The sequence below is a fragment of the Macrotis lagotis genome, chromosome 4, assembly GCF_037893015.1.
Source record: "Macrotis lagotis isolate mMagLag1 chromosome 4, bilby.v1.9.chrom.fasta, whole genome shotgun sequence".
NCBI classification, from domain to species: Eukaryota; Metazoa; Chordata; class Mammalia; order Peramelemorphia; family Peramelidae; genus Macrotis; species Macrotis lagotis.
The window spans coordinates 45,252,792-45,265,071 of record NC_133661.1 but is presented as its reverse complement, the minus strand read 5'-3'; the positions used below and the strand labels follow the sequence as shown (position 1 = coordinate 45,265,071).

The 12,280-nt window shown below is 36.9% G+C and overlaps 1 long non-coding RNA gene across 2 annotated transcripts in view; it reads left to right on the top strand.

Moving 5' to 3' along the window:
• The window catches only part of LOC141520805 (uncharacterized), a 222,801-nt gene that overhangs the window by 68,083 nt on the left and 142,438 nt on the right, over positions 1–12,280 (top strand). For both annotated transcript variants that reach the window (XR_012477746.1, XR_012477745.1), the window contains one exon: positions 9,180–9,289. This is a non-coding gene — a long non-coding RNA (uncharacterized LOC141520805). The remainder of the gene's footprint in view (positions 1–9,179; positions 9,290–12,280) is intronic.

Below are 12,280 nucleotides of genomic sequence, written 5' to 3'. Positions count from 1 at the left end.
ATGGAAGTTCCATAAATCAATGGAATTACAGATCCAATCCAGAAATTTTCTATACAGAGAGATGACCTTGAGTTCTCAGAGTCTATATGTGTATATTTTCAATTACAACAACCAAGCTTGCTGTCCAATAAAACTCCCGGGTTTTTTTAAACTTTTATTTAAGGCAATGGGGTCAAGTGACTTGCCCAAAGTCACACAGCTAGGCAATTATTAAGTGTCTGAGGCTGGATTAAACTCAGGTACTCCTGACTCCAATGCTAGTGCTCTATCCACTATGCCACCTAGCTGCCCCCCAGGTTTTTTTCATATAGCTAACTACAAATCATAATTCTATACTCCATTAATTTTTTTTCCTTTTTTATATTTTATGTTCATTGATTTCTTGACTCTAAATATAGAAGTTTTCACTTACCCTTATTACATTTCATATTTCTAGATTTAGTTCTTCACTCTGGGATCTTTCAGGATCCAAATTATACCAAGCATCATGTCTATTAATTCCTATATTTTACATGAGGTTCTGCTTCAATATTTTAACCTGGACTCTTGATGCCAACTTCGGATTGGTCTAACCATGATCAGTTTTGCCTTGGTTCCTGCCTATTCTACCTGTTTCCAAGCTCCCATTTATGAATAAGTTTATTTAGGGGATGCTTGCCAAATTCCATTCTTAGAAAGAAGAACCTACATATTTTATGCTGCTTGAACATGAGAATGATATCTTGCCAACAATTGCTGGAAAACCAACTTTCAAATATATCGCTTCCATAATTAAATAGATGACTATGGAACCAGAAAAAGGAGCTGTACCTTAAAACTGATAGATAGGTCAGTTCATCATATTTACCCATCTCTTACTGAAGCCAATAACAATGTCTGTACAGAGAATAGATACATCCTAGCCAGGAGTAAGCCATCCAAACTGTGATTTAGAAATTGTTTAGAGATGAGATGCAGATGCTTACCAAATAGGGAAATTAACTGGGTTTGTGTTTCATAAAGCATTTGTCACATTCAATCAACTGCTGCTGTGTTTGTAACGTTCAAATATTCTATTTGGCAAATGGAAGGTCCCAAACAGACATTTCCAGCTCCATGTTGTTTGATGGCTTTTCATGAAGAATCACTCAGGTGACCTACCACCCACAAACATGGCATCAACTGTGCCAAAAAATTGAAAGCATAACTTTTGAATGGTGGATAAGGGATTGGCATGGTTCAACCTGATCAGCTAATCAACTACCTTTTATTAAGCACCTATTATCTGTCAGAAACATAATATTCTAATGGGGGAAAATAACATTCCTATGTTTAGCTATATTTGGGCAACTAGGTAGCATAGTGGAAAGGGTGTCAGACTGGTGTCAGACCTGAAGTCAGGAAGACTCAACTTCCTGAGTTCAAATCTGGCCTTAGACACTTACTGTGTGACTCTGAGTAAGTCACTTAATCCTATTTGCCTCAGTTCTTCTATAAAATGAGCTGGAAAATGAAATTACAAAACTGCTCTAGTATCTTTGCCAAGAAAACCCCACAAGAGAAATTGGGGGGGGGCAGGTAGGTGGCACAGTGGGTAGAGTATCAGCTCTGTATTCAGGAGAACCTTACTTCAAATCTGGACTCAGAAATTTACTGTCTGTGAGACCCTGAAAAAGTCACTTAACTCCAATTGTCCCCAACCCCCAAAGCCCCATACAGGATCATAAAGAGTTGGACACAATTACAAACAAAAACATCAACAACATATAGGACCGATGCCAAAGCCTGTAGATGGGAAGTGGAGCACTGCGTGTGAAGACCATCAAGAAGGCTGGTTGGGTCGGATTATAGAATGCATGGAAATTGCGTAGCACAGTGGCCTGGCAAAGTGTTTCAACCAGAAAGCATTGACTTGGGTGGTCCCCTAGCAGAAGAGCAGGTGTGAACAAAGGAACAAGTGTGATCACAGCACATATGTGGAGGGGTACCCAGATCAAGAGCAAGGCAGTCTGTTCCAACCCTCTCTTACCATATGGGGAAGGTGAGCCCCAAAGAGGTTAAGGGACATGTCCAAGGTCTTACTGGTGGTAAGTAACAGATGGCCAAAATTTTTAAGATGTTTAGGAACACTTGTAGCCAAAGTACACATGGAGGGGAAGCACACTCCTCCAGCACAAAAGGACTGCTGCTGTCTTCAAGGGTTGTCATCATTATGTTTCTTCCAAGAGTGACCTTCTGGGTGCTGCTAGCTGGCCCACTTTCCTGCTGGCTTCACAGACTTTGCCATTCATTGCTCTAGGGGAGCTTCTGGACACTGTTCCTTTGGACATGTCATCTTTGTGGATGCTGTTTCATCTCCACCGCTTTTTATCATATTCTTAAGAATTAAAACCTGGCTTTTTTTAGAAAGACAGAAAAAAACTCTTATCTTTGTCCTAGGAATAGCAGAAGGCCTTACCCTTTCCTCAACTCTCAGTCACTTGGCTATTGAGATCCAGAGAAATCAAGTCCAGGGGCAAAGTCATTAGCTTTGCTCCTTCCTTAGGCCCATATGTACATATCCCCTGATCAAAGTCTGGAAGAGATTTTGCCCCTTATATCCTTACAGACAGCTCTGCTTTTTAAATTTTGCTTTTTTTTTCCCTCTCATTTTTCTTGTCCCTTCAATCTCCTTTTCTTGATGATTCTGCATTTTAAAAATTTGACTCTGCTGGATTTGATTGTTCTAGCCATTGCTGAGCAATAATGGAGAATCCCTTTGTCCTTGAATGAACCTATCATTTTATGTCCTTAAGGGCTTTTGCATTTTTAGTTCTTTGGGGAATTTATTTTTCCACAGAACATTTGAGAGGATGTTTCACTTATTTCTGAGGATGTAGCAATTTTGGAAAAGGGAAGGTGAAATAGCAGTATGGTATTACTGAACCTTTTGTTTAACCTAAATCTAGCTCTTTATAAAACTATGAAATATCTCCTTCATCCTAGAATGCTGGAGCTTATTTCTATTTTATCTACATCATTCTTGATACACTGAACTTTTACTTTTACTCCACCTCCCATTTTCCAGTCCCTTTCAAGTGTTCTTTTCCCTCTTTAGAATGTCACTTTCTTGAAGATAGAAACAATCCTTTCTTTTTATCTCAGCTTTTTGTACAATGCTTAGCATATGACAAGCTATTTATACATTCTTTTTCTTTTCTTTTTCTCCATCTCTCCTCATCTTCTTTCTTTCTTTCTTTCTTTCTTTCTTTCTTTCTTTCTTTCTTTCTTTCTTTCTTTCTTCTTCTTCTTCTTCTTCTTCTTCTTCTTCTTCTTCTTTCTCTCTGTCTCTCTCTCTGTCTCTCTCTCTCCCTGCTCCATCTCTCTCCCCACTCCATCTCTCTCCCTCCTTAATTTGTCAATATTCCTTGCTTTTGCCCTTCCTTCCTTTCATCCTTCCTTGTTTCCTTCCTTTCTTCCCTCCCTCCTTCCTTCCTTCCCTCCTTGACTCCTTCCTTCCTTCCTTCCTTCCTTCCTTCCTTCCTTCCTTCCTTCCTTCCTTCCTTCCTTCCTTCCTTCCTTCCTTCCTATTCATCCATCTATTTATCTCTCATTTATCTGTCTAGGAAGCAATGGATAGAAGTGACAGAAAGGTAGGACACAACATTTTCTATTATGTACAGTTCATCCCCCCAAAATGGGATAGGATGACTTGGTAAGTAATTGTAGGTCTTTCAGCAGAGACTGGATGACCCTTTGGGATAGTGTAGAAGCGATTCTTGTTCAGATAGAGATTTTTTACTTGATGACCTTGGAAGTTCTTTCCATCTCTGAGATTTTGTAATTCTATTTCTAATCTGCTCTTGTACAGAATGACAACTATAATACAATTAAGATCCAGTGGACAGAAAACTATGTGCCAAATAAATCTAGTAATCATCATTCTGGGAATAAATTGATAAAATGCTCCCAGCTGTTGCAATGTCTTCTCTCTCCTCAGCCCTTGCTCTCAGGAGACTTTAATGATGAAGAAACAGACTTATGATGGAGAGACTCAGTCTATTAACTGCGTCTTTCCCTTTTGAAAAGGCATTCAGTTGGAAAATAAAATGCAACTATATTGTCTCACTCTGCATGTCCTTAATAGGTTTTGTTAACCTATGGGAAAACCCAAGTGTCCTGTCCCTCCACTCCATTGCCATATACTACCAAAATGATATACTTTCTGGTACTACTTTATCGTTTACCTTTTTCAAACCCTTTATGTGAGATTCCTGAGAGATCTAGATAATAACAATCCTTGATATTCTTGTCCTCTTAGGAGCATAGATTTGGAGCAGGAAGAGATGTCAGAGATCATCTAGCGAACCCCTTTATGCTATAATAGAGAAACTGAAGTCCAGGGAAGTAAAGTTCACAGTTTTACAGGTAGTAATTTACAAAACCAGGATCTGGTCCTGGATCCTTGGACTCATCCAATATTATATTCATGCTATCATACTATCACTATCCTGCACACACATATACACACATGCATGCATACACACAAATGCACACATATACTCACATATATACAAAAACATAATACTTAGAAGACCCAAATAACAGAAATTAAAATTAAGTAAATATAGAGCAAGATTAAATACAATAACTAGTTAAGTATAGTTTAATATTTTTATTCACACAGGCATTTTTCAAACTTTAATACATTTTCCTGTCCCTCTGATTCTACCCTTTGTAACTCATTGTGGTCTTGAGCTGGCTTCCGGGGTTTCAGGCTCACTTGAAATCAAAACATCATTGAACATGTTTTCCTTTTTCTTCTCTTCATCTCCACTTCAGGTGGTCTATTCACCCTGTTTTGACTTTCAGAGTCAATTCCAAGGACTATACTATTTTGAAATTTTAACCAGGAAAGTCCTTAACATTCCCTCTCCATCTTCTGCTTTTTTTGTCTTTTTTAAGAGGAAGAGAAAGACAGTGAGAAGAAAAAGACATTGAGAGACTGAGCCTTATTATTGTGTATTGGGCTATATAGTCCATGAGATTGGTGCAAGGCTATGTGGGTGTAAGAAGCGGGGAAGATTCAAAGTCAGTCATTTTGACTTCAATTTTGACATTCTTTCTATTCTGTCATGATTAAAAGTGCACTGACAGAGGTAGAGGGAAATGGGGTTAGAATAGGAGAGACTAGGTTTTAATCTATTTCTATAACTCCCAGAATTCTTTTCTTCCTTTAAAATGCAAGTCTCCCATGGTACCCCATTTAAGAATAAGTTTATCTTGATTGCTGTCCACTGCTATTACCTTTCTTTGTAAAGTAACTTGTTATTCACTGCTTTGCATGGATTTGTATTTATTTTTGTATTTTTTATTGTTATTTGAATTTTACAATTTTCCCCAATCTTGCTTCCCTCCCCCCACAGAAGGCATTCTGATAGTCTTTATATTGCTTCCATGCCATACAATGATCACAATTGAATGTGTTTTGGGAAAGAAATCGTATCCTTAAGGAAAAAATAAAATATAAGCGATAACAAAATTACATAAGATACATTTTTTAAAAAACTTAAAGGTAATAGTCTTTGGTCTTTGTTCAAACTCCACAATTCCCTCTTTGGATACAGATTTGTATTTATTATTTTTTCACTATGTATATAATTTATATATTCTCATTGATCCCCCATCTTAGAATGCAAGTTTCTCATAAGTAGTGATGTTTTCTCCTTTATAGTTGTACCTCTAGTACTAAATTATGCAAGGCACAGTTGTCTTTGGGCAAGTCACTTTTGATCACTATGGATGCCATTTTCTTTCCTCTTAAAACAGGGGTAACAATAACTCTCCTGTTTGAAATTAGGGTTGGATCTTCTTGTTACGTCTTCCAACACCCATTTCTAGAAGATCTTTCTTCTCAATTTACTTTGACTTGGTTCTCACAATCTGTGACTTTACTCCCACTACCAAAAAGTGAAGCATCTTTCCCTGACCTTCTCTAGATGACTAATCTACAAGCCTAAAAATTTTGCAACCTTCCTTTAAATAAATCAAAACATATTATTGCAACAGAAGTTTTTGTAGAACAAATCTAAATAATTTTTAGGCAAAAACCCTGCTTTTGAACATATTGAAATGTATTTTGCTAGTATTAAGATCATTCTTAGTTAGGGTCCATGTGGTCACTTTTTGTGGGAAGTCTTATTATACTCAATGATGTTCTCTCTGATGTGGTATGGCTTTTCAGAGATCTAGGATGTGGAATTGTCAGGGCTAGGGGTACTAAAATGAAATTCCAGAGTTTTAAAAAATATTTGCTTGTGATTTGGTTGTGAAAGAAAGTCATGACCCAAATTAGGCAATACTTTGAGAGTAAAGAAGGAAGCAATTAGGAGAAATCACCAATGGATAGGAAATTCCTATTTTCACAGATTTATTAACCATAGGATATAGCCTGTTATCTAAGATGCTTAATCAATCTTAGAATACACATGCTCCCACAAACACACCTAGCTATATACATACACAAAGACACTCAGACACACATGGATGCATTCATCTATTTGTACACACACAGTTTATACACATAGTTCATTGATACTTGCAATGAGCTTACATAAGAGGGTGGAGTAAGTGAGAAGGTAGATGCTGATGAGATTCTGGAGACATGTAGGGTCTACAGAGTATTTGGCAGCTGCAATAGTGACATTAGAATTTGTTTCCCCCTAAAGAATGACATTTCATGGAATCCTTTTATCCCCAGAAGGGCCAATAGGTATTGAGATTCAATCATTCACAATTCCCACTTCTATTCTGTTTGAAATTTCTATCTTCTTTTTTCTTGATATAATGCTCTGATTCCTATTTGGATCAGAACCAAATTCAGTCTTGATGCTTTGCTTTTCCTTATCTGGGTATGATGCAAAACAAATCTTCACTTCATTCTCTATATCTTGGCAATTTAGTAATTTAAAAAAAATTAATGCATTCACATTCAACCGTTATATTGTTCCTGCACTCAACAGAACGAAATGTCTTCACTAAAAATTCTACTTGATGTGTCATATGTCATATCTTGGATTCCAGAGATGGTGCTAATGCAGTGCAAATTCTAGTAGTCCAGTCAAATTTAGAATTATTATCTTGTGACAAACTTAAAACTCTTGCCCAAGGACCAGTCTACCTAAGTTGAGTCAAGCTTTTCATAAGAAAACTGATAAATAGGTGTATCTTTTTTTTTTTGATTACAGAAACTTATGAAGAATATCTATTAAGGCAGATAGAGTTGATAATCCACTCTTATGGAGAATGACCATTTTTATCAAATCACCAGTATTTTGAATATTGAAGAAGTAAATCAGGTTTTAACTTATAGTTCACCTGATTGCACTATATGTGATATCAAATGACTACCCACCATTATAGATTCATTATAATTCACATTTCTGCAGTACTATAAGAGTTAATAAGATTCTCGGAAATCCCCTGTGAGGTTTTGAGGTGACAACATTATTATTTGCCTTTTCAAGGGGATATCAGATTTCTTTTTTTTTATTTTTAATTAAGGTAATTCTACTCTACTGTACAATTAATCTAATCAAGCTTACTTATTGGGGGTCTATTTGTAAGGTAAAAGAGCCAAGTGGAGAGAAAATTGAATAATTATGCCCATCATTTCAATGAGAAGCTAACTTAATATCAAATAATCATAATGTCAAGTATGACTGAAGTTAGAATTCTAATAAAAACATGATTAGAATAATACAATAGGAAGATATAACTTTGGTAGCAAAGCTATGGACAGATTGAATAAGAGAGTGATTACAGGCCGGGAGACAGGAAGCATCATCTTCTCCAAGAAGTCTATGCTGATTTCCCCTAATTTCTTATGCCTGCACTCAAACTACTTGGGGTATTTGTTTGTATGTGAGGCTTATATTTTTATACATACTTCCCGTTTTCCCTTGCAAGTAGAGTTGTTTCATTCCCATGAGAACTCTGAAGGCTGAAGTGAAGAATAGCAGTGGAACAGGGGTCAGTCAGTCCTGAGAGATAGGTGAGTTCCATTCCAAAGGGACAGGTGATGACCTCCATTGCCCTCGGAGGATTTGAAGAGGAGTTAGATTCAGATCCTTGAATCTGGAGAGGTGGAAATGGGCTACTTGAGGTGTTCAATGTGCCAATGCAACTTATCCCGAAGAAGTAGTGAGAACCACCGGGAAGAGTTTTCTCTTCTTTTTTTTTTTTCTTTCTTTTTTTTGGGGGGTGGGGGAAGGGCAGAGCCACCTTGGAATGAGTTAGTTCCCTGAAGAGAGAATCCAAGCCTTGGAAAGCTTGGAGATTCCAAAAGCATCTGGGTGAGTGCTCATTTAGATCATTGAATAACAGATTAACGTTACCATACCATTGAAAGTTTGTCGCCATTGAGAGACAATGTCCTCCTGCTGAAGACCCTGTCATATAGGAAAGATCTACCTGACTCTAAAAGATCAAGGTCTCCCATTGATCATCAACTGTCCTGATCTTTCTATGTCAGGTCACTGGGCTCACATCAGATCACGAGAATTGTGTCTATCCACAATGCCCCCTCTCTTTAATCAGTCGTACATTCAATTCATGGCATCATTTTCCTGATGTACTGATTTTCTTTGATACCAAAGGACAACAACTACTACTACTACTACTACTACTATTTGTAGCACCAGCACCTAGGACTAGTGCTACTGGCTACTAGTTTCTAGCACCTTAGCACCTAGGATATATGCTATATATATATATATATATATATATATATATATTATATATATGTATATATATATATATATATATACATATATATATGAATGTGTGTGTGTGTGTGTGTGTGTGTGTGTGTGTGTGTGTGTGTGTGTCCAGGACCATATTCTTTCATCCTTGATACTCTACTAGGGTTCTTTGTGTCATGAACTCTTTTGCCAGCCTGGTGAAGTCTACAGAGCCCTTCGAAGAATAATATTTTGAAATGCATAAAATAAAATACATAGGATTATAAAGGAAGCCAATTATTTGAGAAACAGATGTCAAAATATTTTTTAAAAGTTCATGAACCTGAGGTTAAGAACTCCAGCTTAAGGTACTATGTAATTTTTCTCAAATTGCTTATGTTTAACTTATCTGTCCAACTTGACTGTAAGCCTCTTACAAACAGTCAATAGTTTTCTGTTTTTGTCCTGTATGTTCCCTAGGGCACGCTTAATAGATGGCTCTTAAAAGAAAACAAGAGCAGAAGATGGGAAGATCCAATATTTTGAGACTGGAAGACAAATGAAAACCCTACAGGTACAAGCTGAAGAAGGTAAGGTCCAACCTGTCAACAACCAATATGACCTTCCTAGTTTCTTAGAGCAGATGCAAATACTAAGGTCCAAGCATTATTAAATTATATTTGGATGCCCCCCCCTTGTCTACCTCTCATTTTTTTTTAATTCCTCCTAGGTCTAAGTGGTAATATTTCAAGCTGGAAGTGAAATACTTGATCTCCTGGAAAGGCTCAAAATCTAATCTCACACAGCCTATTAGTCCAGGAAAAACACCATCACTCTCATTTTTCAGACTATGTGATGAAAACACATGCGATGTTTGGGATTTATTAATCCATATTTGGCAGACATATTTCATATTCCCTGGGTCTGGGGGGATGTAAATCTAGTTGGAGGTCCTTAAGAGTTATTTGTTTGGCCAATCGGGGGTAGAGGTTGGGCTTTAGATAAGGTGCTTTCCCTGCAACTGTCTTATTAAAGTGAAGTTCACAGCATTCTGGTCACCAAACCTTTCTCTCCTCCCCCTCCCCAGTTTTTTAAAATTTCAGTCTGTCATTCAGCAAGCATTTATTAAATATTATTATACATTGGGCATGATGCATTCTTATGATACAAAGAAAGGCAAAAATAAATGAATAAAGGGCAGTGGGGCGAGAAGTTTGGTTATTATGACAACAAAAGATATCAAAATTATTTAATAATTTTTTAAAATTCTATTTTTAATTAGAATGAGTTACTTTTCTCCCCTCCACTTGTTGGAAAAAGAAAAAGAATAAGAAGTATTGCTACTTATTCAGGATAAATTCCTACATTTGTTAAAAATATTTGTCTCATTTTGCATCTTTGAGTTCATCATCTCTTTGTTAGAAAATAGGCAACGAGTTTCATCACTAGTGATAACAACATCTAGAATTTATGCAGTGTTTTTAGAAGTTTTCAAATATTACTTCATTATACTACAACAGCCTTGGGAGATGAGTACAATTTTATCCCTATTTTACAGACGAGGAAACTTATGTAGATGAATTTTAAATGATTCTCCTAGAGTTTGGTAAGTGTGCGAGACAGGATTTGAAATCAGCTTTTGCTGACTTCAGGCCCAGTGCACTATCCACTGTACTATTTTGCTACCTTCAGAATCATGGCTGGGCATTATTACATTGATCATGACTCTTCAGCTTTTCAATGCTGTTATTGTGTACATTGTTTTCTTGGTTCTACTCATATTACTTCGAGTCAGTTCACCCAAGTTTTTCCAAGGCTCCTTTAAAGTCATCCTTTCATCATCTTTTTAATGACACAATGATTCTCCATTGTCTTCTGAAATAAATTGTCCAACAATTTCCCAATTGATGGGCATCCCTTTAGTTTCAGGTCTTTGCACTTGAAAAGAAAAGCTTCCATGAATATTTTTGTACCATTCTTTTTCCTGGTCCAGATGCACTCTTCCCACCCCTGCTCTCAATAAATACCTCAAAAAGGGTACTTCTCCCCTTTTCAATCTCACCTGAATTTGTGACTCAGTTGCGGGCTAGGGGGGAAATAGACCTTCCACTTGACATCTGCCCTTGATCCCTACACAATGGAGATGAAGGATCTCTTTTTTTCCCCTGGGTACTGCTCTAGCAAGGTACTTCTTCAGCTCCCATGTGGGAAGACTCCTGATGACTATTTCTGGCTAGATCCTATCCCTGGTATCCACAGATATAGCTGTCTTTCTATCCTGATCTCTATCATGTCTCCCTGGTATTTTTTTTCTTAGAATTCCTAATTAACATTTGGTCTGGTTCATTTTCTATATATCTTTGTAAATGGAGATGTTGGGAAGAGAATTGGACTGTACATCTACCAATCTTCTTGGGTGGTTCCTCAATGAAAAAAGATATTTAAAACCAAAAAACAAAGAAAGTATAAACAATTCCTGCCCTCAAGGAGCTTACATTCAAATGGGGGAGACAGCATGGCAATAATTCCATGCATCCAAATTATAAACTATGTATTTGGGAAGCGATTTGAAAGATGGTGACATTTGTAGCTGGGAGGGGACTAAGAAGAAGGATTTTGAGTTCAGCTTTGAAGGAGCTGGGAAAGTCAAGAGTCAGAGCTAAGGGGGCAGGAAATTCCAGCTACTAGGAATGACCAGTGCAAATTCCCAGAAAAGAGAGTTGGTGGCAACAAGGGATGGGATGTCATATTCAAGGAATTGCAAATAGACCAGTGTTTTCCCATCCCTCAGATTGCTATATACATGTTTATCTGTGTACAAGTCACATCTCCCCAGTATAGTAAAGGTTACTTATAGGCAGTAATTACTTCATATTTGTCTTCATGTCTTCAGAAGCCAACAAAATGAGTAATTAATCAATATTTTTTAAAAATTTAATTGAATTAAGAGAAAGTCCTAAGAGAAATTCTGGTTTTTGGCTGTGACCACAGAAAAGGGCTGAAAATCAGGCTTATTAGAGTTATTTATTTTGTTCTCCTAAGAGTTCCCACTCCAAAAATATGTTCATGCATTTCCAAATTAACTTAGCCAAAAAGAAACCAAGCCAAAACATTGAGCTATGTATCATAGGAAACTGACTTCAATCCTTCCATTCGTGACCTACTCTGACCTTGATTTATGAGTTTAAATTGATGGTCAGTGGTCCCACAGCATTAGAAGCTCAACTTTGGTTCTATGGAAAGAACATGGAAATTAGGGGAGGGGGCAAGAATACAATCTTCTAAATCATATTTTTTGGGAAAAAACCTCTTAGATCCCAAAGCAGACCCTGGAACTTTGAGGATTTATTCAAATTTGAACTTGAGAACTATATTAAAGAACTAAAAAAGACCAAGGTTTATTTTACCCAAGTACCAATCAACAGAAATTTAAGGTAAAAGGTGATATTTATGATATTACATGAGCAATTATGGACCTACCTTTACTTTCACAGCATGGTAGTGATGTCAAACAAGACCACTAAATCATACCTAAGGATCCTTGTGCACTATTTATTAACTAAAAAAAAATCACATAATAG